The sequence below is a fragment of the Camelus dromedarius genome, unplaced genomic scaffold (genome assembly GCF_036321535.1).
Source record: "Camelus dromedarius isolate mCamDro1 unplaced genomic scaffold, mCamDro1.pat HAP1_SCAFFOLD_121, whole genome shotgun sequence".
Classification (NCBI taxonomy): Eukaryota; Metazoa; Chordata; class Mammalia; order Artiodactyla; family Camelidae; genus Camelus; species Camelus dromedarius.
Genome location: NW_026989801.1, coordinates 783,450 through 811,113, shown reverse-complemented (window position 1 = coordinate 811,113; position 27,664 = coordinate 783,450). Strand labels below are relative to the sequence as shown.

Below are 27,664 nucleotides of genomic sequence, written 5' to 3'. Positions count from 1 at the left end.
CCCCCAAATAGAAAATGACCCAAACACTTGTCAACAATAAATACATAACCATAAGTGGTGGCACATGCATACAAGTTGTATACTTTAAAGCAATAAAAAAATATACTAGTTTACAGAAAACACTAGTGGATGAATCTTACATAATGTTGAGTGGAAAGTACGGGACCAAAAATTTCAAAAGCAAAAAAACCAATCCATGGTGGCTGAATTTAGGATGGTGAGTCCATCAAAGGGGTGCCGTAGTAACTGGGAAGAAACCCAAAGTGGAACAGCAATGTCCTGTTTCTTGACTGGATGAAGGTTACATAGATGTGTTTACTTTGTGAAAAATCACTGAGCTGTATATTTAAGATGTGTTCACATTTAAGCATGTATACTATATTTGCATTTTTTAAAAAAAATTTTGCTTGCAAAAAAAGATATCCAAAGCCCAAGTATTTATCAGTAGGAGAATGGATAAAACAAATGATAGTATATTCAAACAATGAAATACTACTCAACAATAAAAAAGAATCAACTACTGATACAAGGATGAACCTCAAAAGCCTAATTTATACATTTCATTGTCAGGTAAATTTTAACTCAGAAGGTAAACAAAACTGTAAACAGGCATGTGCCCTGGGGGGAGGGGTGCTGTAGCCTTTGTCTCCTCAGACCTGTGCCATTACTGGCACATCTCGCAAGAAGAGAGGCAGGGCTCAGCCACAGCTACCATCTCCTCCTGTGCATAGTGCCTGGGCGGGGGCGGGGCTGAGGCCTGAATCTGCACGTGGGGGCTCCACAACCTCCTAGGCAGGACTGAGACTTGTTTATAGCCCGAGGCAGAGATGATCTTTCTACCCTGACACCTCAGAGAACTTGTGCTGCCAAGAGAAACAAGGAGCTCAGATTTGGCACAGAGCATAGTTGGGGCTGTTCCGCAGTCTTCCCCGAGCCCACCTACAGACCGCCTACCCGAGGCAGAGCAGGCAGCTGCACAGAGCAGCAGAGTGACCAGCACGAGGAGAGGGCAGGTGGGCAGCCACCCACCTTCCTGGCAGGAACACAGCACCTGAACACGGTGCTGGGACGGGGTGTGATCTGCCCACCTGCCTCCCCCTGATCACAGCATCTGACTGTGGCATCAGGAGGGGGAGTGACCTGCCCGCCCACCGGGTAAGAGCTCAGCTCCTGACCTAGTGTTAGGAGGGGACACAATCTGCTAGGCAACAGCCACTGAGAGCAGCACAGATGAGGGCGCCAACAGAAGGCCTATGAAACAGCAAGCTGAGTTCGCGAAGCAGGGCGAAGACACAAAGACCTGTCGATCAAATCATTAAGGGCACACCATCTCCAGGTTAAGTAGGTAAGTGATACTCCTTAAGCCACGGTGCCAGAGAGATATGAGCAATGTGAAGAAGCAGAGAAACCACTCCCAATTAAAAGATCAAGAGAAATCCCCTGAAAGCATGATCAAGGAAAAAGACATTGATGGCCTACTAGATCAAGGTTTCAAAAAAAGAGTGATCAAAGTACTGAAGGAACTAAAAAAAATAGTGTTTAGGGATATAAAATATGTCAAAAATGAAATAGAAACTATAAAGAAGAACCAAGTAGAATTAGTAAACTCATTGTCTGAGATGAGAGCTGACCTAAAGGCTGTGCAAAGCAGACTAGAAAATACAGAAGAACAAATATGTGATCTAGAAGACAGGACAACAGGAAGCACCCAATCAGAACAGCTGAGAGAAAAACAAATAAAAAACAATGAAAACAATATACGGGACCTATGGTGTAATATAAAGTGTGCCAATCTATGCATAATAGGAGTTCCAGAAGGGGAAAAAGAACAAAGGGGATTGAAAAGGTATGGGAAGGATTCATGACTGAAAACTTCCCAGACCTAAAGAAGGAATCATATCCAAGCACAGGAGGCTCAGAGGTTCCCAAACAGGAAGAACCCAAACATACCCACACCAAGGCATATCTTAATCAAGATAGCCAGAGTCAAGGATAAAGAAATGATCCTAAAGGAAGCGAGAGAAAAACAAAGAGTGAGTTACAAGGGAACACCCATAAGGTTTTCAGCTGATTTCTCTACACTATTTACAACAGCTAAGACATGGAAACAGCCTAAAATGTCCATCAACAGATGACTGGATAAAGATGTGGGATATTTATATGATGGGATACTATTCAGCCACAAAAACTGACAACATAACGCCATTTGCAGAGACATGGATGCTCCTGGAGAATGTTATTCTAGGTGGAGCAGAACAGAAAGAGAAAGAGGAATACCATATGAGATCACTCATGTGTGGAATCTTAAATATATGCAAGATCTTGTGGTAACTCACAGCAAAAAAAAAAAAAGTGACAATGAATGTATGTACGTTCATGTATAACTGAAAAATTGTGTTCTACACTGGAATTTGTCATAACATTGTAAAATGACTATTACTCAATAAAAAATGTTTAAAAATAATTAAAAAAAGATAACCTTTAAAATATTGTATAATGAGAGGTGTGATGTTCTAGTATCTGTTCTAAGAAGTACGTTAGACACACATAAGAATAACCAATGGTCAGAAAGATCACATGTTACCAGCTACCACCCCATGCAAATTAATGGCATTTAGGAGATATTCATATATGTGTGTACATATGTAAAATATGTATTAGTATATATGTAAATCAAATAAAATATTATAATCTAATGTAAAATCATATCAGCAAAAGCACTGTGCTGACATAAGTATCTTGGTGTAAATAGATTACAATTTTTTATTGAGTTGTCATAATAGGAATATTGTGAACCAAGTGGAAGTTGTAAAAAAAAAGTCATCCAAAAAAAAAAAAATCCTGACTACATGAAAAGATGCACAGTTACTATAAGGGCTCTCCCCTTATTTACTATCAGTGTGAGAAAGTCTCTTGGAATAAGTTAGGAGAATTAAAAACTCTTAACAAGACACAAAAATGCACTCTCTGTTAAAGAAAATAAACCAAAAGAAAAAACAAATGAATGGACAATTAAAATCCTACAGATAAAAATACCAATTTTTATGGGAAATATAGCCTTAAAATAAAAAATGAGATTATATTCTAATTTCACCTTTTGAATAAAGATATACAAAATTTAGCTGAATACCTTCGTATTTTGCACTTACGAAGAAAAAATGTATTTGCAATGAAAAAACAGCCATTATCCTGCCTTTTGAGTATTCTAAAGTTTTAGGTTTGAATATATTTCATCTTAAATGGTCTTAAGCACTATGCAGTGGTTGGTGTTTTAAAAATACCACTGTGTGTGGAACTTCTAAAAGTGATTCAAAAAATTTATATTTTTGTAATAATTTAGTAATGGCCCGGATATTATTTTTAACAAGACTACTCACCATGGAATTGTGCAAGATTTTTTCGATGAGTTTATATTCACACATGTTGAAGATTGTCACTATATTATGAGAAAATGTCAACCATGGCAGTATTTTGACTTGAAAACGAGACAAGCTGAGAAGCATATTTTAAGTATAAAATAAATGATTGCATGCCTTTAAAGACAAGAAAGTAAAAGCATGATAAACTCTGACTTTGACACACTTAAAATATAAAAATTAACATAATGTGATTTACACACTTCTCTTTAACTCTTTCAGTACTTTCTCAGCCCCTTTCCCATTACACCTGCGTCCCCGCTCCTGACCCGCGGTGTACACACCCCCGATCACACGGGGGAGCGGGGACCCGGGCAGTGAGGACCAGGGACGAGGACACTCACCCGCTCTCGGCGGGCGAGAATAGTCGAAGCGGGCACGCCAGCACACCCGTCCCCTCCTGCCCAGCCGGCCGGGGCCCTAGCTCGGTCAGGTCCACACACACCCCGGCAGGAAGCGGGCTCAGGCCGTGGGAAACCGGAGTAACTTCAGACAGCGGGCGGGGAGCGTCCTCCTCCCGCGGACACGCAGGCAGCGCTGTCCTGAGGCCTCCATGGCGCCGCCCGCTCAGTGCTGAGGAAAACAAGCTCCGCCCCCAGGGAAGATGCTGGCTGCTGACGCGGACTGCGCATGCGCACCGCCACCTAAGACACGCTGGCTTCGCGCGCCCCCTGCAGGTCCTCGAGGTCGGTGCAGTATACTCAGAACTCACTGTAGAACACATGACCCCTCCCAGCCAGGATGCTAAATCACTGGAAATCTCAGTGCCCTGGCCTCTTTGTTGGTGGCACTGGCGATGCGCTCATCCAGCCACGCCTGCTCTCTTGCCTGGCACATGCCTCAGTCTTTGGAATCCCGCCTGAATCAGATTCTGTTCTGGAGGAAGGACAGGTGCAGAAGAATCTCAAAATTCCAGACTTAGAAGATGATCAGGAACCCAAACTCAACTCTGTCAACTCCCTGGGGTCCCCTGAGGAGTGTAGTTTTCTCAGAACCATCTGCCCTGTGTCAGGAGCAGACCAAGCCTCAGGTAGCTTAGAGAGGCTATCATGCAGCACATGCTTTGGACGGTTCTCAGTTATGACCTGCATGATCTTGAGACCCTTTTGTAACTCCTAACACTGTTTTCTCATACCTATAGTGATGGTTATTGACGACTGAGTTAATCCTCTTATAATGCTGAGGTGCTATTGTTCCTTGGAAAACAGAATATTTTGAAGGGATCAACTGTTTATCACTTCCCCCTAATTAAGTATGTTTTTAAAATTAGAAATGTTTCAGGGGGCACTCAGGTCCTCCTCTTGCACCAGTTCCTGGTGTTGGCAGTTTCTGCTCTGAGCTCCAGATCCTGATCCTGCCGGTGGTCTATGGTGATGCCAGTGTGTGCATGCTCTTCCTTGTGCACCGGTGTGGAAAGGAGACAGCCCTTCCCCTACATGAGGCTGCAACATTCTGACACTCAAAGCAGGCACAATGAAGAATCAGCTAGAGTCCCCGGTACCAGCTGTCCCAGGTAGAAACATCACCTTCACCACAGTGTTCCTGTGCTCCTATCAGGCCTTCACTACTCCCAGCAGGCCATGCATGAGCAGTGTGACAGGTGACTGCCTGTCCCAGCACAGCATGGTGGTGATGATCCCACCTTATCTGTTTGTCTTTGGAGTGTCCCCACACCTCTCTGAGCTTCACTTTGCTCTTCTCACAGGCAGGGTTGTACAGGCATGAACATCACAGTGTTATGATAGGTAGTCATGGTAGCTGCTCACCCAGTGGCAGGCTCTGCCGAGAAGGCTGCTGGGAGTGCTGTGTGTCTTCACACTTGTCCTTCACTCTCCCCAATGAAAACACTCTTGGCCTTATCCTTCCCTGGCCTGTGGCCTTTCTGTGTTTGCAAAAGAACATGGAAACAATCTGCAAAGAAGTTTTGAGGTTCTGTCCATCTGGTCCAGGAAATGCTGACTCTGCTAGATGTGCTGTTGGGTGGGCTCTCATGGGAGAGGCTTGGGCAGGACTTCCCTTGGCAATAAGCTGCCCCACCCAGGCCTTTCCATGATCCAGAATCCTGGGACCAGGGTGCAAATCCCCAGCTCCCCACTTGTCAACAATGTGACCTGGGCAACTTTCTCAAATCCAAGCTTTGTCCACCCAAGGTCATCAGAGATGGGGGATAACAGGATGTCCTGCACAGAGTGTCTGTGCAGATTAAGTGAGGTAGAACAGACAGAAGTGGTGGGGCCTGGCCCATTGGTTGGCAGAAGGGAGCTCACCATGTGCAGCAATTTCCACGGGTCACCCAGCAATCTGCCCAGAGGCTTAGCCACTCCATCACTATCATGTGTCTGAAGTCCACTTAACCACATGGGAGAGAAACAAACACATATTCTGAGTGTAGCTGCCACAGGGAAAAGTGTATCTGAGCGGGGAGTAATACCAGAGGGTGATCAGGATGGTGGAAGATGCCCCCTTGGGTTGAGCAGAGTGGAGCTGCCCTCTGGAGCCTGGGGTTAGTGAGGATGGGCTTGTAGAAATGCCTCTCTCCTTTACCCATCAATGCTAGGTCCTGCGGGTACTGAGTCCCACAATCGGTGTGCTGCTAGTGCCCTCAGCACAGAGAAAAACCCAGGGGTTCCCACAAGGCTTCGGCCACGTCCTCTGCTTCCTGAACTCCCATTCTGGTGACCCCACCTGGGATGCAGAGATGAGGTGAGGCAGGGGCTTGTGCTGTCAACACCACTGCTCTACCCTGGGAATCTGACACACAGTAGGTGCTCGGTAAGTCATTGTTGAATGAACAGCAATACTGGGCCAAGTTTCTGTGGGTGTCTGTGCCCCCAGATCAGGGACCCCTCAGGGCCCACCTCACAAGTGACATGAAAATAATAATGCCACCAGGAGCAATAACAGTTCCTCAGAATAAGTGGGCTTTTCCAAGCACTCTCCACCTGTTGCAAAGGCCTCCCAGCAGGGAAGTGGGCTGTCAGGGGCAACACTGCACTCTCCACTGTAACAAGGAGAAAGCCAAGGGCCACAGAGAGGAGTGCCTTTCCAGTGTCACTGCTCACTTTCCCACCTTTTGGGAGACTGGGAGGCTTTTCTACTACATTCTGGCTCTGAAGCCCCAATACTGTTTGGACATGCCTCCCTCCCTGGAGCAGGGAACCACTAAGTGACCTGTCACTTGTCACCAAGCAGACAGGCTCATTTCAGCTCATTGTGCCACCTGCAGGTTGTACTAGTAGCAGGATCCTCTGGGAGACATCACACTCTCCCAACCTGAAAACAGGTGAACAGCTCACAGGTTTCCTGGAGAGGATGGTCACATGGCCTTGATCTGGCCAATCAGCATTTTCCATCCTCCCTGGCCACGGTGATTGGCTCAGGGCTGGGCACCAGCCCTATCAGGCTCCACGGAGGTCAGGCCTAGTTACTGGAATCCTGGGAGCAGAGAAGTTCTATTTCAGTTGGGAGTTGAGGGGTGATGATGTCAGCCTGTGGCAGTTGGTGACTATCTTGCTCTCATAAAGGCAGAGCCATGTGAAGATGACACCAGTGGCAGAGCCCAGAGGTGGGGAAGGATGACTTCTGCTGATGTCACTGAGCACCAGGTACAGCCCTGCCTGAAGCTATCTCCCTGTGGATGTCTCAGTTAGGTAAGTCATTCTCTCCTGCCCTGTTTGCTTCTTTAAGCCACTTTGGTTTTCTGTCACTGGTTTTAAGAAAAAGTTTGACTATTCCTTCAAGCTGGCTAAATGGAGACCCTGGAACTCAAACAGTGTGGTGACAGGCAACAATGTGGCTAATAGACTCCAGAGGCCTCTGTTCAAACAGGGGATTGTAAATGACAAGGGAGAGTACACATGGCCTCAGTGAACAGATTTGCTAGTTGTAGCTCGCAGTTCCTGGATATTAGAGTGCATGCACTCAGCCAAGTCTCAACTCTGCTCTCACACCTGCTAACTCATATATCTCCTCTCCCACCTGCCCGGCCTAGGGGGGCTGGACACCCCCGGGCACCTGAAACAGCCCAGGGCTTTGTGTTGTAATTTACACAGGCTGCCCCCACTTCTGAGGGTGAGGGTGACTGGGTTCCAGTTTACAGAGAAAACAGACTAGACGGTCTCACTGGTGAGCTGTGGGGGTGGGACCCCAATCTACCATCTGACCTATGACTTCAGAGTGGACAGCCTCCCCACCCTCAGCCAGGATGCTTGCTAAGCCTAGGGGCTCAGGAGTCCTCCCTCCAGCACCCCTCCTGGAGGTGAGAGTGGGGGGTGGCTCTTCCCTATACAACATTCACCCCTGCAGGGGCACACGTGTGACCTCACAGTCTGTCATCCCTTCCTTATGACCTGGACCTCCTTGGCAGGGCATGAGAGGTGCCTTGATGTGTGAGAACTGCAGTTCATGGGTGCATACATGGGCAGGTGCACCATGACTGAGAGGACAGCACCCCAATTTAAGCCCCCTCCATGCTCAGATGATTACATCCTGGAATTGAGGGGTTCCCAGGGGTCAGGTGGCCAATTTTGCCCTTAGGGGCAAATTCTTATCACCCAGGGGGCTAATTTTTAAATTAAATTACACATTTACAATTCAATAGTCAAGCCCCTTTCTCAGCAGCCTTGTAGCCTCTCAGCTTTTACCCCTCGCTGTGACCATGTTCTTAGCTTCAAATTGAGTGCCATTATGGACATGAACATGTCCTGTCATGTGTCACCTTCAGAGTAAGGGGCCACCCAAAACTCCCCTCCCTTCCCCTTGTCGATACCTCCACACAGGGAGTAGGGCCCTTTCGATGCAGTTGTGCAAATGTGTGAGCTAAGGGTTTAGAATGACCAGGCTAGGAGTGGTCTGCCCCACATAGCAGGGCAGGTGGGCTGGCAGGGGGTGATGGTTCACTTGTAAAACTCAGCTGGTGTCAGGCAGCGACAACAGACTGGCAGCCAAGGGCTCAGCTGGTGCAGAGTAAGCGGATTAAATGTGTTCACCCAGACGCCTCGGGGATGGCAGCCCTGGAGTAAGACTACAAGTGAGGAAGGTGGAGGGTCCCCAGTGCCTGGACCTCCACCTTCTAAAAATCAGGACTGAGATGTGGCTTTGAAATCAGAACACTGGGGTTCAAAGCTTCCCCCACCACTTGGTCAATAATTCAAAGCAAATGAGCCTCAGTTTTCTCATGTGTAAAATCGGAACATTGAAGCCTCTCCCTCTGAGGGTGTGGAGGGAAGTAAATGCGGTGACAGCAGAGCACAGGAGCTGTCTGGGCTGAGCCTGCACACAGGCAGGCCGTTGTTGCTGCCATGACCACCGTCTTCCAGGGCAGGGTCTGCACACTCTCCCTGTGAAGGTCCAGACAGTAAACATTCTAGGCTTTGAGGGACCTACAGTCCCTGTCACAACTACCACTCTCTGCTGTTGGAGGGCAAAGGCAGCTCCTGCAGTAGGTAATCCAGGCTTGCACCCCCGCTTCCTGGGATAATTATTCCTGAGATACAATTGTCACATAACTTTGTTGGCTTTAGGTGTGCAGCATAATGACTTGTTACATGTGCATATTGTGAAATGATCACTGCATTATGTTTACTTGACGTCTGTCATCACCCATAGTCACACACTATTTTCCTTGTGATCAGAAATTTTAAGAGGTACTATCTTAACAACTATCAAATGCACAACGCAGTGTTGTTAACTACAGTCACCTTGCAGTACATTATGTCCCCAGGACTTGTTTATCTTCTAACTGGAAGTTTGTACATTTTGATTATCTTCCCGAATTTCAATCACCCCCTGACTCACCTCTGGCAACCACCAACCTGATCTCTGTTTCTATGGGTTTCGGTTTATTTTGTAGATTCCACATGTAAATGAGATCATAGGTATTTGTCTTTCTCTGTCTTATTTCTTTCACTTAGCATAATACCCTGAAGGTCCATCCAAGTTGTCACAAATGGCAGGATTTCATTTTTTTAATGTCTGAATAAGATTCCATTATATATACATATATATGCGTCACGTTTTCTGTATCCATTCATCTGTTGATGGACACTTAGGTTGTTTACATATCTTGGTTATTGTAAATAATGATACAGTGAACGTGAGGGTGCAGTTGTCTCATTGACATAGTGATTTCATTTCCTTTGGATATATTCCCAGCAGTGGACTTGCTGGATCATATGGAAGTTCTAATTTTAAATTTTGGGGGAGTCTTCTTACTCTTTTCCAGAGTGATGGCACCAATTTACATTCCCACCAACATTGCAGAAGTTTCCCTTTTCTTCACACCACCACCATCACTTGTTATCTCTTGTATTTTGATAACACCCACCCTGACAGGTGGGAGGGGATATCTCATTGTGGTTTTGATTTGCATTTCCCTGATGGTGAGTGATGTTGAGCACCTTTTCATGTACCTGTTAGACATCTGTGTGTCTTCTTTGGAAAAATGTCTATTCAGTTCCTCTGCCCATTTTTTAAATCAGATTGCTTGTTTTTTTGCTGTTGAATTGTAAGAGTTATTTATATGTTTTGGGTGTTAACCCCTTATCAGATATATAGTATGAAAGTACTTTCTCCCCTTCTGTCTGTTACCCTAACCTCTGCTTTCTGGATGACAGGGGTCCAGGCACTTGGGAATCTCTGCTTCTCACATGTTTCCAATGGTGGGTGGGTGAGGGCTGTGTTGTGATAAAACTGTGCACAACTGTGGGTCACTACCCCTTCTTTTAGAAGGTGGGCTCTGAAGAGTGCAGTGTGGGCAGGGATGTTTCCCTGAAGTCATCATTTGGATGGTCATGTGCCCTGGAACTCACATCTTCTAGCCCGGATGTGATGGGGGAATTTGCAAAGGGAGGACCTTGCAGCTAAGAGACTGACCAGGTGCTCTTGTGTCTTGTTGGAAGGACCTGGAAACAAAGTTGTGTGGAACAGGGACTCCTCCAGGTCACAAGGCTCAGTTCAGACTTCTGGGATGCAGAGACCTGCTCTGAGCCACTGTCACTGAGAAGGGAAGGGCCTCAGGCAGGAGGGAGGGGTTGCTGGATTTCACTTGCCCTGTTTGTCAAGTATCAGCTCTGGTGATGTGTGGCACATGGGCTTAGCTTTGGGCATGTAAGAGGAGAGGTTCCTGGGGAAGGGCTGGCTTTTTCCTCTGATTGAGGTCCTACTGTGTGCCAAGCACAGCAGTCCTCTGAGTCAGAGCTGGAAAGCCAGGCACAGAGAGGTCAGGGAGTTTCCAGGTCACACAATATTAGGGGCATCATTAGGGTCTGATGCAGACCTGACGCCCAGCCTACATTCTCTCTCCTTTCCCAGGACCATCATGATCCCACATGTCAGCATCACCCAGAGAGGCCCAGGTATGGGCACTGGGATCTTTCCTGCCTAAGATGCCAGGAGCCTTAAGAGGAAGGACAAGACACTTCCTGAGTCCATGATGCCCAGAGGCTGCTCTCAGTGAGAGGCCCAGCACACACTCTTGGATGAATCCTAGCTCTGTCCTGAGTCACTCTGTCCTCCCTGCCTCAGTTCTTCTGCCCACATGGGGCTGGAAACAGCAGCCACTTCACAAGGGTCTAAGGAACCTCCAGGATCCTGGAAGCAGCGCCCTCACACAGGGAGCATGGTGGGGTCAGCCTCCATTGTCTCCTTAACTTTTCCTCACCTCTTTGCTGGATGAGGAGTCCTAGCGGGGCCCTGGCTTGTCCCAATTCTCACCCCAGATCAGGGTCCAGCAGGGGGTGGTGTCCAGGCTGGACTCTGTCCTCTGCCCCTTCTGGGCACCCTCATTCCCTACACCTTGGCTGCCTGGACACTGTCTTCCAGGGGCCAATCTGTGCCTCCCACACCTACCTAGCATCCACCCACCCTGGGTTACTCCATCGCCCTCTGGCCCTTGGACACACACCTACTCCGTGTTGAGTGGAAATGAGGTGACGGACATGCTGGGCCTCCTGGACAGTCTGGGGGAGCCCGATATCCCCATCCTGCCCACCGCCCCAAGAGCCCAAGTTGGGGAGAGGGTGTGCCTCCGTTCATACTCTGATTTGCTCAGATTCTCAGCACCTACTTTGCTGGGTGGATATGGTGGCAGAGGGATGATGTAAAAGCAGGAGACCTGGACAGCAGAGCATGAGAAGGGGGCTAGCCCAGGCTGGTCTCATAACCCCCTTAGCCTTGGCTTTCTCATCTTTAAAGTGGGACAGACTATTGTGAGGTGAGCAGGATCCTGACCCATAGCCAGGCACTGTCCTACACGCATAAGAGAAGATCACTGACTCATGAAAATCTGTGGGGCAGGGACAGGCATTATCACACATTTCTGCAGAAGAAGTAACTGAGGCACAGAGAGAACATGGGAGGTGACCACCCCAGATTACAGAGCCCAGGTCATCTGGTTCCAGTGTCCAGGCTCATGGTCAGTGCCCACTCTGGGTTTCCTTCCTCCCTTCACCCTCCACTGGGACCCATGGCTGCAGCCTCATCTCAGTGTGATTGTTCAAGGGGAGCAGGATGGGGCACTGAGGGCCCGTTTCTCTGAGCACTGCTTTCCCAGAAGTCTCAAGGGGTTGACTGTATTCACTACTGGACACCCAGGCCTGGGCCCAGGCTAGCCACACTGCAAGGCCTGAATCAATGATTGTTGAGTGAATACCTGAACCTCTGCATGTACCTGCATGTTGCTCCCATTTCCTCATCTCCACAGCTGGCTACCCGGCCAACACCTTATGTCATCAGGCCTCTGCCAGGGACAGTCAAGGGGCCCAGAGCTGCTCATCTGGGGACAGGGAGCCTCAGGGGCCCTGTGTCTGTCCCAAGCAACTCCTGGGCCAATTCACAGGGAAGCCCAGCCAGCTTCCAGGAACAGCAATCAGGTCCCAATCACAGGGGTGTAGTGTAGGTCATGAGGGGTGTTTCCTGAGACTGACTTTGTGTATGAAGGGGTCCTGGGGGTCAGGCTGCTTTCAACCTCCATTCCAGGCCCATACCCCTGCTGGCAGCATGGAGCTAGTCATAAAGGACACAGGCTGTGGGGCCAAGGCTATAGCAGGGCTCTGCTCCCTCTCTGTGGCTCAGTGTCCTCATTTGTAACAGAGAACTAGTAACAGGGCAATGGGAGGGCTCACTGAGACCCTCCTCTGTGGCTTTGGTTGGACACTGCCCTCTCTCTGCTCAGTGCCCTTCTCTGTAATAGAGAACTAGTAACATTTTTCTTAGCCCCTTTTGGCCCCATTTTTCTGAGTCTCTTTCCACATTGAGCCCAGGGCTTTCACAGAGATCACAGACTTGGGAGGTAATCAGAGTGTGGTCTCAGCCCTAGTGGTCCCAACTGAGGCCAGAGGAACTTCAGGAGGTGTGGGAATCCAGAAGTGCTTCATGGAGGAGGTGAGATCTGAGCTGTGTCCCCAAGGATGAGCTGTCATCCAGCTGAGGCCTGGCACTGAGCAGGACCCATGTACATGGTGAATGAGGGTGTGAATGAATGAATGGGCACCCCTCTAACAGAGAGTGAGGGGGGAAGTCCCCCAGGCCAAAGCAGGAAACACAGGGCACCCTGGGGGAGCAAAGGGCGGGGCTGCAGTGTGATGCCTGCCTCACCCTTTATGGGTGTCTTGCCCCCACTTTAGCCTGTGTTCTGGTGGATTGGGAGCCCTTGCCTCTCCTCTGCTCCAGGATCCTGCTCTTCATTCCCAGCAACACCCACCTGTGTCACCTCAGTGTCCCCAAGTGGACCTGGACCTGTCTTGTGGGAGATTGTGAAGAGGGATTTGGTGTGCAGCCCAAGACTGAAGTGGGAGGGAGAGGATAATAGGGACCTCCAGAGGGGATCATGGGCTGGGGGAAATCGGAGGGGTGGGGAAGGAAGAGACTCAGGGCTGAAGGATCCTGCTAGTGGTGGCTCCTTCACAAGGGGCTTCACAGGGAGGAAGCATTCATGGGGTAAAGGCAGAGCTCAGTTTGGGGCTCGCTGACATGGAACAGCTCATCACAGAGACGTCCAGAGGAGCTGGATATAGGGAACAAAGTTGCCACTGATGTCAGGGTCAGAGCCTGAGACCCAGATGAGGTGGGGCGGTGGTGCAGGGTAAGGGGCTTGAGGATGTCAAGATGTTCATTCATTGGGGTCCTCAGGGTGGGGACCTTCATGTTCATTTCACATGGTGCCTGACAGAGCTAGACTTAGGGAGCTCACTGAGTAGACACGTGCTGACAACCTAGAGTCTCCTGTTTCCACATAAAGTCCCTGGTGTGAAGCCAGCTGGCACTCTTTAGAGTCATACACCCTCACCCCTGGGCTCTCTGTGTGCCTAGAGCCCAGTGGCACCTTACCTCCCACTCCCCACTGCAGGACCCTTTGCACACCTGCATTTCCACAAGCTATAAAACATCTTCTCTTGCTGTGTGTTTACCCTATGAAAACTCATTGCCCTAGGAAGAGAGGCCTCACATCCTGCCCTTATTAAAGTGGTAAAGCCTGTTGTTCAGAGAAGCCCCTGTCAGATCTCACAACCAACCAGGTACCTGTGCAAGAATTGATCATGCAGCCCCCTCCTCCTTGTGTGCACAGCACCCCCCCAATAACAGACCCCACAAACTCAACCTTGGCCCTCGTGTAGGCACCTCTTGCCTGTGTGGCTTGATGTTGCCTATAGCAGTGTCCCTATTAAACTTTCCTAAACCCTTCTCAGATGCTGGTAATTCTTTACCAACCCTAGTAACTAGCCCGCCATTGTGCCCACAACACCTGAAACAGAATTGGCTAAATTATGCAGATTGATGATGCAGGTTAATTTGCTATAAAGGTGAAATCAAGGTTTACAAATAAAAGCAACATACATACTCACGGCAGGACTAAGAACTCACACGGATAACTAAGACCCTCCACGCGCATCCCACTGTGGCCTCAGGGCCTTTGCGCTGGCTGCTGTTTCAGCCAGGATCTCTCTCTGCCTGCTTCTTAAACACCTCCAGGAATCTGCTCAAATGTCCTCCCTGACCTTATTTTTCTCCATGGAACATATCACCTCCGGACACTGTGCATATTTTACTTAATTTTCTCTGTGTCCCCCACCAGGCTGTCTGCTGCATGAGAATGGAGACCTGCCTGCTTCACTACCTGCTGTGCCCGGTATCTGGAACCCGCCCAACACACAGTAGGACGTCAGCGAATGTGTGACGGGTGTGTGATCACAGTAGGCCACAGACAAAAGTTTTCCCAGCAGTGATGGTAAGAGTCATTCATTCTCTACTTACTGAGCCCTACTGTGCACTGGATACTGACCTGGGTGGGAGGCATGCAGTGGATGAGACACAGTGAGCACACACAGCATGTTAGGAGGGACACGTGCTCTGGACAGCACACAGGGCTGGGGGAAGTCAGGAGTGCAGGAGTGGAGGAGAAGAGGGCGAGGTGGAGACAGTGGTGGCAGAAGAGACAGAGAGGTGGGGCCCAGGTCTTGCAGGGCTTGATGGCTCCTGTGAGGGCTTTTCCTCAGGGCAGTGGAACCATGGCTGGGCGTGGAGAAGGGGCCCGGGTCCTGAATGCTATGCAGGAAATGGAGAAGTTGTCTGCTGGGGAGATGTGCATGGAGGAGGCTGTCCCTGTAGACTGTGCAGGCAGGGAAGGCTCCTCTGAGGGGGTGACATCTGAGCTGAGCCCTTGTATGGACCGTGTTTCCACCTTCTGTAGACTGGATGCTTTCGTCTGCCCTGCAGGCCTATGCAGGACACACCCTGTTCTCAGTCAACTGGACTTGGCCTCCTGCCTCCCTTTTGGGCCCTCCCACCCCAGAAGCAGTCCTTCTAGATCTAACACACTACCCCCTCCACTGGACTTGGACTCACACTGAGCCACTGTCCACCTGCCCAACTCACCCAGAGTCAAGTCCAGACACTTGGGGGAGCCCCTCCACCCCAGAGCCCATGAACTTACTCAAATGGCCAGTCCTCAGCCTGCTTACATGCCTCACCCTCCCCTCCTGCAGAAACCCTGTGACATATCCTGTCCACAGCACCCTGCTCCTCCGATCCTGACCCCAGGCTTTCCCATGGGGTGTGACCCCGCATGGGGTGCAGTCCCCTCCTCCAGTCTGGTGAGTAGAAACTACCTTTTCTTTTTTCTTTTGTTAATATATTTATTTTTTAATTTTTATTTTATTGAGTTATAGTCAGTTTGCATTGTTGTGTCAATTTCCAGCATAGAGCATAATTTTGTCAATTGTGTTTACTCTTTCAAGAAACCATCTCTTGGCTTGATTTTTTCAAATGTTTCTAATATCTCTATTTTATTTATTTCCTCCCTGATCTTTATTATTTCCTTCCTTCTGCTTACTTTTGTTATTTTTTGCTCTTCTTTTTCTAATTCTTTTAGGTGGTAAGTTTGATTGTTTATTGCAGTTGTTCCTCTTTTTTGAGGTAGACCTGATTCTCTCGCTATAAACTTCCCTCTAAGCACTGCCTTTTCTGGATCCCATAGGTTCTGTGTGGTTGTGTTTTCATCATCATTTGTCTCACTGTGTTTTTTTATTTCTTCTTTGATTTCATCATCCACCCATTTTTTTTTTAAAGTAGTATGTTGTTTAATCTCCATGCTGTCATTTATTTCTCCTTTATTTTTCTGTAGTTAATTTCTACTTTTATGGTATTGTGTTCAGAAAAAGTTGCTTCAAATATTTTCTATCTTCTTCAAATTGTTAATGCTTCTTTTGTGCCAAAGTATATGATCTATCCTAGAAAATGTGGTACGTGTGCTTGGGAAGAATGTATATTCTATTTTAGGGAAATATAATGTTCTGAAAATATTAACCAAGACAAATTGTTCTATTTTATCATTTAATTTCTATGTTGTCTTATTAATTTTATGTATGGAAGATCTGTCCAGTGATGTTAATGGATAGTTAAAGTCTTCTACCATGACTGTATTCAGATCAAATTTTCCCTTTTTATCTGTTATGTATTTAGGTGCTCCTATGTTGGGTTCATATATGTTAATGAGTGTAATATCTTCATCTATGACTCCTTTAATCATTATAAAATGTCCTTCTTAATCTTTCTTTATAATCTTTGTTTTAAAGTCTATTTTATTTGAAATCACTGTTGATATTCCTGCTTTCTTGTCATTTCCATTTTTGTGGAATATCTTTTTCAATCCTCTCACTTTCAATCTATGTGTGTCCTTCTCCCTAACGTGGGTCTCTTGTATACAGTGTATTGTAGATACTTGCTTTATTATCCACTCTGCACTCTATATCCTTTGATTAAAGCATTTAGTCCATTGACATTTATAATAATTATTGATACATATGTGTTTATTATATTTTGAACATTGTTTTGCAGTTGATTTTGTATTTCCTCTTTGTTCCTTTCATTTTCTTTTTGTGGTTTGATAATTTTCCTTTTTATTATCTTGGTGTCTTCTTAGTTTTGTGACTCTATTGTAACTTTTTGGCTTGTGGTTACCCTACTTTGTACATATATTAACCCATTACTATATCTGTTTGTTTTAAACAGATAGTAATATAAGCTCAAACTCATCCTACCAAGAACAAAAGAGAGAGAGAGAGAGAGAGAGAGAGAGAGAGAAACCTGTACATTTTCTTGTTCTCCTCCCCCACCTTTAATGATTTAGATGTCCTCTTTTATGATTTCATGTTTATTCTGTTGTAATTCATTGTAGCAATCACCTTTCCAATCATGGTTTTCTCCTTTTTGTAGCATCCTGCTTCTTTTCTGTTTAGAGTAGGTCTTTCAATATTTCCTTTAGCATAGGTTTAGTGTTGCTAAATTCTTATAGTTTTTGCTTGTCTGTGAAGATATTTATCTCTCCTTCTATTCTAAAGGATAGCCTTGCTGGATAAAGTATCGTAGGCTGCATCATTTTTTCATTCAGGACTTTGAATATTCCTTGCCCCTCCCTTCTGGCCTGTACTGTTTGTGTAGAGAAATCAGCTGAAAATCTTATGGGGGTTCCCTTGTATCTCATTCTTTGTTTTTCTCTTGCTGCCTTTAGAATCATTTCCTATTCTCAACCCTGGTCATCCTAATTGTAATATGTCTTGGTGTGGGTCTGTTTGGGACCTCCTTGTTTGGGACGCTCTGTGCTTCCTGTACTTGGATATCTGATTCCTTCTTTAGGTTTGGGAAGTTTTCAGTCATGATTTCTTCAAATACCTTTTCAATCCCCTTTGTTCTTTCTTCTCCTTCTGGGACCCCCATTATGAGTAGGTTGGCATGTATTATGTTATTCCATAGGCCCCTTATATTGCTTTCATTGGTTTTTATTTGTTTTCTCTCAGCTGTTCTGTTGTCCTGTCTTCTAAGTCACATATTCATTCCTCTCAATTATCTAGCCTACATTTTACAGCCTTTAGCTCAACTCTCATCTCAGCAAATGAGTTTTCCAATTTTCACTGGCTCCTCTTTAGAGTTTCAATTTCGTTTTTTGACATATTCTCTGTCTCTATAGACAATCTCTTTTAGTTTCTTCAGTACTTTGATCACTCCTTTCTTGATATCATCTAGTAGACTATCAATGTCTATTTCATTGATTGTTCTTTCAGGGGATTTATCTTGTTCTTTTAATTGAGAGAGGTGGCTCTGCTTCTTCATCTTGCTTATATCTCTCTGGCACTATGGCTTATGGAGTATCAGTTATCTACTGTCGTCCTTTAGGAGTTTATTTATTTATATAAAGTGGATGCAGAAATAAAACTAAGAACAAAGAAATTAGTTTTAAAAGCAGTATAATCAATAACAGAAGAACATATTGAAACAAGATAACTATTGAGTTGGGATGAATTTTTAAAACATTAAAGGAAGGAAAATATTTGAGAACAGAGTATAATCATAACAGAAGAACAAAACAAAGATAAAAATGAAATTGGACAAATTGAAAGATAATAATATTAGTATTTTAAAAGAAAATTTTAAAAGGGATTAAAAATAGAAATATAAAAATTATTTAAGAAGTAACATTTAAAAAGTAAAAGAAAATGGAACAGAAAAAGAAGAGAGGATGTTCCCGTGGAGATTGTGTGCCCTTAATAATTTTATCAAGAGGTCTTTCTTAAATAAGTGTGGTTGTGCCTTTTGTCTGTTATCCCTTTGGTTACGGATGTGGCCGTTAACCTGTTAACCAGAGCCTACCCTTGCTATTGAATGGGGACTCCTATTTGTTTTGTGGTTGTCACAGCTCCAGCCCCTGCCTTGTTTCATGAACTCAGCTCATTGGTTCCAGAAACCCTCTGGTCACACCCTTGGTCTGTGCTGCTCCCAGTGCCTGTAGGTAGACATGTCACATCTCCTCCCAATGCTGCATCTTGGTGCTGCTCTCCTGCATGGTAGGTGGGCAGGGTGTGCCCCTTCCCAATGCCGTGTCCAGATGCAGCAGTCCTGCACGGTAGTTGGGTTGGTTGCTCCCCTGTTCAGTGCTACTCCCCACTCCACATCTGTTCCACACTCTGTAGGTGGGCTTGAGGCAAATGGCCACACCAGCCCTAGTCCCTGCTCTTTGCCAGAACTCTGCTCCTTGTTCATTTGTCTTAGAGGTGCGAGTTCATAGACGCACCAGGACAGAACCTTCCTATATGTCTGGGGATGTAAACAAGTCTCAGTCCCACCTATGAGGCTGCAGAACTGCCAGGTACATATTCAGGTTTCAACCCTGCCTCTGCCTGGGTGGGTATGATGGCTGTGGCTGAGCCTCATCTCTCTTCTTCTGGGAAATCACCAGTTATGTTGCTGTGGGTCAGCAGAGACAAAGGACAAAACTCCCCTTCCCTCAGGCAAGCCAGCAATGTTGCTTTGCTTTATTTATTTTTTCTTATTTTATGGGGGGCCCAGGCCGTTCTGATCTGTATACAATCCAAGCAGTTGTCCACAGCACACTGTAGTCCCCCAGGGTTACCTCTGTACAGTCAACCAGAGTCTGCTTGGATCCAGCAGCCTGTCCCTTCCCATCCCTGATTCACTTCTAGGTTTGGGGGTTGTTGACACACTTTGTGCCCATGTAACTTAATTCTGTCTGTCAAGGGTGGTTCTGTACACATCTGAGCCTCAGAGGTTCCCTGTCCATCCTGCTGACCTCTCCGTTGGAAAGGGGGAGACCCAGTCAACCAGCACTATCCCTCCTTTGCTGCTCCCTCTTCAAAGGACCAACCCCAAGCCATTTTGCATTTCTTCCTTCTTTTTTCCGTTTCTCCTACCAGATTGGTGGCACATTTCGTCTTTTGAAGATGGCAATGTTTTATCAAAGTTCAGCAGATGTTCTGAGTGGATGGGTGTGTCTGTGAATGTCAGTCTTGGTGTATTTATTGGAGAGGATAAGATACAAGTATCCTTCTACTCCACTATCTTGGCCTTTCTCCAAGAATATGCACTCTTAATAATTTTGTCATAAGGTTGTTTTTAATTATGGGTGGTTGCCAAGTCTTCCTTCCATGCCTTTTGCCTGTTATCCCCTTTGTTGGTGGTGTGGCTGGTGTTCTGGTGGCCTGAGTCTGCCCTGGCTATTGAGCAGGAGCTCCTTTTTTTCCTGTGGTTGTCACACTCCTGCCCATATCCTGCTGTGAAAACTCCACTTGCTGGTTCCAGAGGCCCTCCAGTCGTGCTCCTGGTCTGTGTCCCAGCATCAGTTTGTGGGTGGTCTGCACCCCCACCAGATGCCTGGTCCCAGCACCACACTTGTGCAAGGTAGTTGGCAGGTAGCTCCCCTGCCGCATTAGGTCCATGCTTCATAGGTGGACTCAGAGAAAACAGCTGCACTAGCCATCACCCCTGCTCTGTTCCAGAACACTGCTTCTTGTCCATTTGTCTTAGAAAAGCCAATTCAGAGAGGCATCGGTGTGTAATGGTCCCCTCTGCTTGGGACTGTAAACAAATCTCAGTCCCACCTATGAGGTTGTGGAGCCCCTAGGTAGGGATTCGGCTTTTGACCCCTCCTTCACCTGGGAACCATGAACCAGAAAATATGGTGGCTATGGCTGAGCCTTGACACTCTTCTCCCAAGAAGTCTCCAATAATGGCACTGTGGGTCTGTGGACACAAAGGCTACGGATCCCCTTCCCCCCAGGGCACACCAGCAGTGTTGCTTTGCTTTTTTTTTTTTTTTTGGATTTTATAGGGGACCCAGGCTGTTCTAATCTGTATACTCTCCCAGCCATGGCACACAGAACATTGCAGTCCCCCAAGGTTTCCTCTGTACAGTCAGCCTGAGTCCTCTGCTCGACTTAGACAGCCTGTCCCATCCCACCTCTGCTGGTTCACGTCTAGGGCTGGGGATCGTTGGGGCTCTTTGTGCCCAATTAACTTAGTTCTGTCAGTCAAAGGCTATTCTGTACAGATCCGAGCCGCAGATGTTCCCTCTCCATCTTGCTGAACTCGCCATTGGAGTTGGGTAGACCCAGTGTATTAATGCTATTACTCCTTTGCAGCTCCCTCCTCATAGGAATGGTCCTGAACTATTTTCCTTTTTCTTCTTTTCTTCTACCAGATTTGTGGAAGATTTTATCTTTTGAAGAAGGCAATATTCTGTCAAAGTTCAGCAGGTGTTCTGGGTGGTGGGTGTGTCTGTGGATGTCACTCTTGGTGAATTTGTGGGAGAGGGTGAGCTCTGAGCATCTTTTTTACTCCATCTTTCCTCCTCCTTCACTTTTTCTTTTGATTGGAACACTTAGTCCATTGACATTTATAGTAGTTATTTTATAGATGTGGTTTTATTGTCATTTTGAAATTTGTTTTCCAGTTGATTTGTTATTTCTTATTTGTTTCTTTCTTTTAATTTTTTTTTTCATTTTTGTCATATGATAAATTTCTTTTCTATAAGCTTGGTTTCTTTTTGGGTTTTATGACTCTTTATATACTTCTGATTTGTGTTTATCTTGTCTTTCAAGTATGGTAACCCCTTACTTCATCTGTTTGGTTTTAGTTGATAGTCATTTAGGCTCAAGTGCATCCTAAAAAGAAAGAAGACAAAAAGAAAGAAGAAAAAAAAAAAAAGAAAGGGAACAAAATCTATATTCTCTTGCTCTCCTCTTTCACCTTTTATGATTTTGCTATTCTCTCTTTCTTTCTTGCTTTCTTTATTGACTTACTGACTTATTTATATCTTCATGTTTTCCCTTGCAATTCACTGTATTTATTGCATTTCCAATTATGGTTTCCTAATTTCTATAGCTTCCTGTTTATGTTTTATTTAGATTAGAACTTTCAATTTTTTTTTAGCATAGATTTAGTACTGCTGAATTCTTTTAGTTTTGCTTGTCTGTGAAATTCTTTCTCTCTCTTTCTGTTCTAAAGGAGAGTCTTTCTAGATAGAATATCCTAGTTTGCAGCCTTTTCTCATTCAGGACTTTGAATATATATTGCCACTCCCTTCTGGCCAGAAGTTTTTATGTAGAGAAAACTGCTGAATGCTTATGGGGCTCCCTGTAACTAACATTTTGTTTTTCTCTCACTGCCTTTAGAATATTTTCTTTATCTTTAACTTTAACCATTTTAATTATAATATGTCTTGGTGTAGGTCTGTTTGGTTTCTTCTTGTTTGGGACCCTCTGTGCCTCCTGTACTTGGATAATTCTTTCCTTCTTAAGGTTTGGAAAGTTTTCAGTCATGATTTCTTTAACTATATTTTCAATCCCCTTTTCTCTTTCTTCTCCTTCTGGGACCCACTATTATGCATAGGCTGGCGCACTTTATATTATCTTGCTTTAATTGGTTTTTATTGGCTTTTATGTCTGCTGTATTGGGTTATTTCTTTTATCTTGTCTCCTAATTCATTTATTCATTCCTCTGCATTATCTAGTCTGTTTTTGATTGCCTGTAGTTGAATTTTCTATTTTTAACTAGCTCTTCTTTATAGTTTAAATTTTCTTTTCAAAGTTTTCTGTCTCTATTGATAATCTCTTTTAGTTCTTTCAGTGTGTTGATCATTCCCTTTTTGAAGTCTAGTAGACTATCAGTCTATTTTACTGTTTGTTCTTTCAGGGGATTTCTCTTGTTCTTTTAATTGAAAGTGGTTCCTCGGCTTCTTTATTTACTTATATTTCTCTGGCTCTATGTATTTCTTCTAGACCCGTTTCTGAGCTGTGGTGTGTAGTAGGCAAGGTGGGAGCACTTCAGTTGTGAAGAAAAATAGGCAGGAGATTTCCACTGGGGAGTTCCCTCTGTGGTGTTGTCTGTCACTTGTTATGCAGATTTACAAAGTACTATTTGTTGATGTTGGCTTTATCCCTGCTTTAGCTATGGGAATGTCAGCCACCTACTCTGGTACCCCTCAGGTTCTGAGCCCCAGGAAACATCAGTGCAGATCCAGCAGTGTCAGTCCCTTGGACCTGCCTTAGCAAGTGTGTAGTCACACACATGAATTTGTGGTCCACTACAGGCTCAGCTCAAACCCCAATCCTGCATCCACATATGGAACCATACACCACCCTGTTGTAAATACCCTCACTGGCCACCCTTCTTGAGTCAGAACTCCACTCACTGCCTGTAAGTCCCAGAGGTGTGGATCCACAAAGTGACCAGAGAGAGCAAATCCACCCTCTCTGCCTGGGGCTGTAAACAAATCTCAGTCCCGCCTGTGAAGTTGCAATGGCACAGGATATGGATTCAACATTCAGCTCTGCCTTTGTGCAGCAGTGTTGGCTATGACCAAGCCCCATTTCTCTTCTCATGAGAACACACCAACAATGGAGCCAAGTGGAGAAAGTAACTTTGGCACAGCCATGCGTCATTCCTCCCCCATTATACCAACATTGGTGCTTTTTTATGAGAGTTTCAGTCTGTTCTGTTCCACACACACACACACACACAGCCAGAGCTCACACTGCCCTCTAGTTTCCTGATGCTGCCTCTCTGCAGTGTGACCCAGCCCTCTGCCTGGGCTCTTCACTGACTCCAGTAGCCAGTCCTGGCTCATCCCTGCTAGTTCATGTCTAGGGCTCGTCATCACAGGGACCCTCTGTGTCAGTATTCCCCAGTTCTGCCTGCCATGCAGTTGCCACTGTCTCCTCCAAACCTTGGAAGCTCTGCTTCTTTTCTAGCTGATCTCCCAGCTAGAGAGGTTGTGTCCCAGTGTGAGGGTGCCTTTCTTCCTATGCTACTTTTTCCCTGCAGGATCAGTCCTGCACAGAATTTGTCTTTATTCTTTTTATTCCTTACCATATTTTGTGAGAATCTTCCTGTATTTCAAAATGAGAGACACTCTGCCAGAATTCAGGAGGCTTCTGTGCAATTCAATGTTTTTTAGATGTAATTCTTTGTGTATTTGTGGGAGAGGTCAAGCTGTGAGACTGTCTACTCTGTCACTTTGGCTCCTTCAAATTTTAAAATAGGGCTAGGTCTTTCTTAATTACTCTCAACAAGCTGTTGTAGTTTCCAGCGTACATGTCGTAATTTTTCCTTGCCTCTATTGGATGCTGATTCAGAACATACACAACCTTCTAGAGAAACCTGTCCCACCCTGCCATTTGCTGCCAACTAGCTGGCCTGTGTCTGAGTCACCAAAAGGTTTTGTTCTTTATCTGATTCTTAATTCTTTAGAATTTATCATTTTACTCTCATAAATGCTGATGGTACTTGTAACAAATACTTTAAAATAAAAATAATAAACTTTATGCTGTGGATGCAATATGAATGAATCTCAAGTAACATATGCTTTAAATACCTTAGAATTAGTAAAGCAATATAGATACATTATGAACACTTGAAATGTTGCCTAAAGGAAAAGTGCAGAGATTTGCAAATCCCACCCCCAGAAGTGACCGTCATGAATGGCTTGTTGAACATCTCTCAGTCTCTATCTCTCTTATTCTCTCTGCCTCTGTCTCTCACACACCACAAGATTCATTTACATCTATGATGATTTGACACATATGTGGTCATAGATGGCATCTGGGATGTAGATGATGGATTAACAAGCATCCAAACTGAGGGCTTCCTTGACATCAGGTAAAGACCTAGCAGTCATTTTTCCAGCTGCACAACAATCATTCCTCCATGTGAACCAGAACTGATGAATCCCACCCCCTCTCCATGAACATTAGTGTTGCTTCCAATCTCCTACTAGTTAAACCAGAACTGTGATGAACATCCTTGAAAAGACGTCTTTGAAAAATTGTGCAAGAATTTTAGTATGATCAACACTAAGCATCAGCACTACTCGGAAAGTGGTGAACTTGTGGAACTGTAATTCATCCTGCATACTGTTCTCCCAGAGAGGATTGTCTGCTCACTCTTCCCTCCAGGGGATCTACTGTGGCCTCTGCCTCCTCATGTCACTAGAGCTGGTTGTCACCAGGCTAAATTCCTGCCAGTGTGATGGTGACCAATGCTGTCTCCAAAGTGTGTACATCTGTGTGCATCCTCACGTGAGAGGTCAAGCACCTCTAATATACACTGGCCACCTGCATTGCCTCTTGTTGGAATTGCATGTGTTTGTTCTGTTTCTGTTTAGAACACAGTGTTTCAAGAAGTTTTTGGACCACAGGGATGTGAAACCTTTCTCTGACTTTAGGTTATGAAAAATGATTTTTCCAGGTTGTGGTTTGACTTTCATGGCTTTTGAATATTATTATTTTTTATTTTGTAGTTTATGTTTTGCCACAGGAACAGCTAAGCATCTCCCTTCTGGCTCTGGTTTCACACATAGAATAGCAGTGCCTATCTCGAGATTATGCACATAGTTACTAAAATTTTCATTTTGTACATCTCATGTTTAATCCCCCTGGGTTTCCCTTTCAAATAACCAAAATGCTACTTCAAGTTAAAAAAAAAAAACCAGTCCCTTGTTAAAATATGAGAGCAGACACAAACAGCCACCTTTTGTATGATTTCATTGATAGGGAACATCCAGGGTAGGGAAAGACACACAGAAAGAAATAGGATTAGGGCTTGTCAGGGGCTGGGGGAGGGAGAAAAGAGAATGTGTGCTTTGGATAAAGGGTTTTATTATGAGGAAAGAAACAGTCTGAAACTAGACAGTGATGATGGTTACACAGCATTGTGAATGCACTTAATGCTCCTGAATTGCACAATTTAAAATGGAAAAAACATCTAAATTTTATTATTGTAAACTTAAAACATAAAAATAGATGATACTCTAAATGACATGAAAGAAAACAAGGAAATTACAAGAAAAAACAAACAAAAATGATTCCAGGAGAAGGGAAGTAAAGTTCGGGTCTGGGAGTGGGTTGATTCTGAGAATTAGATGACAGTGTTGGTGTTTGCAGAGGCATCTCAGCCCGTAGTGGTGGTGATGCCTGAATTGGCTCTGGGTTTCATAGAAGTGTGTGTGTAAGTGCAGGAGGAGCTACAAGATCAGGCTCAGGGTCTCCCTGCAGGACTGGTAAAGTAACCTGTCTCTAGGTCTCCTGTAGGGCTAGTCTTACAGTCTCCCTGCAGAGCTGGTGAGATGTGACACGGTTCTGTGTTTTTTGCAGGTGCAGGTTCGGGTTCCCCTGCAGGGTTGGTAGAATGGGACCCAGTCCTGTGTCTCATGCAGGATCCAGCTCAGGATCTAATGCAAGACCAGGCTCAGGGTCTCCTTGTAAGGCTTGTGGAATGAGACCCCATCCTTTTTCTCCTGCAGCAGCAGATTCATGGTGTCCCTGTGAGGTTTTGCAATTTCACCCTACTGTGTATCACCTGCAGGAGCAGGCTCAGACTGTCCCTGCTGGGTTGATGGAATATGACCCATCTCTGATTCTCTTGCAGAAGCAGGCTCAGGGTCCCTCTACAGGGCTAGTCAATTTTGTTCCAGTCCTAGGTCCCTTGCAGGTGCAGGATTGGGGTCTTCTTTCAGGGCTGGTGAAATGTGACTCAGCTGTTGGTCTCCTGCAGAAACAGGCAGAGTTTCTCCCTGCAAGCCTTGTGGAATGAGACCCAGTGCTGGGTCCCCTACAGGAGCATGCTCGGGGTCTCTATGCAGGGCTAGTGGAATTGGACCTGGCTAATGGTCTCCCTGCAGTGCTGTTGGAATTGGTCCAATTCTTGGGTCTTTTGAAGGTGTAGGTTCTAAGTCTCCCTGCATTGCTCATGGAATGTGACCTGGCTCTGGGTCTTCTGCAGGAGCAGGCTGATAAATTACCTGTAGGGCTGGTGGAATGTGACATGGCTCTTAGTCTCCTGCCAGAGCTGATTCAGGGTCTTTCCACAGGGCTGGTAGAATTGGCCCCAGGCCTGGGTCTCCTGCATGTGCAGGCTCAGGTATCCCTGCAGGGCTTGTGGAATGTGACTGGGTTTCTGTTTCCTTCAGGGGCTGGCTCAGACTCTCCTTGCAGTGTTGCTGGAATGGCACATGGCTCTGAGTTTCCTGTAACAGCAGTCTTATGTTCTTCCTACAGGGCTAGTGGAATATGACTCAGACCTTGGTCACTTGCAGGAGCAGGCTAGTTTTCTCCCTGCTGGGATGGTTGAATCAGACCCTGTCCTGGGTCTTCTGCAGAAGCAGGCTCCAGGCCTTCCTGCAGGGCTGTTGGAACATGACCCCATCACTTGTTCTGCTTCAGGAATAGGCACAGGGTCTCCTTGCAAGGATAGTGTAATTGGACCCAGCTCAGGGGTCACTACAGGGCTGATGGAATGTGACCTGGCTCTGTGGTTCCTGCAAGTGTAGGTTCTGTGTCTCCCTTCAGGGTTGGTTTAATGGGACCCATTCCTGGGTCTCCTGTAGAAGAAGGCTCAGAGTCTCCCTGCAGGGCTGATGGAATGGGACCCATCTCTGGGTCACCTGCCAGAACAGATTTGGACTCTACCTTCAGGCTGGAGGAATTGGGCCTGTTCTTGCATTTCCTGCAGGAACAGGCCTTGGGTCTTCCTGGAAGAATACTGTAATATGACCCATCTCTGGTTCTCTTGCAGGAGAGGCTCATGGTCTCCCTAGAAGGTTAGCAGAATTTGTCCCATTCCTTGGTCCAAGGCTCAGGGTATCCTTGCAAGGTTGGTGGAATGGGACCTAGTCCTGTGTCTCCTGCAGCAGCAGGTTCTGTTCTCTTTGCAGGGCTGGTGGAATGTGACTCCACTCTGTAGTATTTTTTGCAGATGCAGGCTTAGGGACCCCACCAGAACTGATGGCTCTTAGTCTCCTATGGGAGCAGGTGAGGGATTCCCTGCAGAGCTGGTGGAATTCGTCCCAGTCCTCGATCTCTTGCAATTGCAGGCTCAGTGTCTCCCTGCAGGGTTTGTGGAATATGACTTGGCTGTGGGTATCCTGCAGGAGCAAGCTCAGTGTTTCCATGCACGGTTGGTGGAAT

The 27,664-nt window shown here is 45.9% G+C and overlaps 1 long non-coding RNA gene across 1 annotated transcript in view; it reads left to right on the top strand.

Annotated features, from left to right (window-relative positions):
• The first annotated feature begins 3,942 nt into the window (after positions 1-3,942).
• Positions 3,943-27,664, top strand: part of LOC135320783 (uncharacterized) — a 37,668-nt gene continuing 13,946 nt past the window's right edge. The window contains exons 1-3 of the long non-coding RNA XR_010380116.1: positions 3,943-7,066; positions 14,488-14,640; positions 15,398-15,505. This is a non-coding gene — a long non-coding RNA (uncharacterized LOC135320783). The remainder of the gene's footprint in view (positions 7,067-14,487; positions 14,641-15,397; positions 15,506-27,664) is intronic.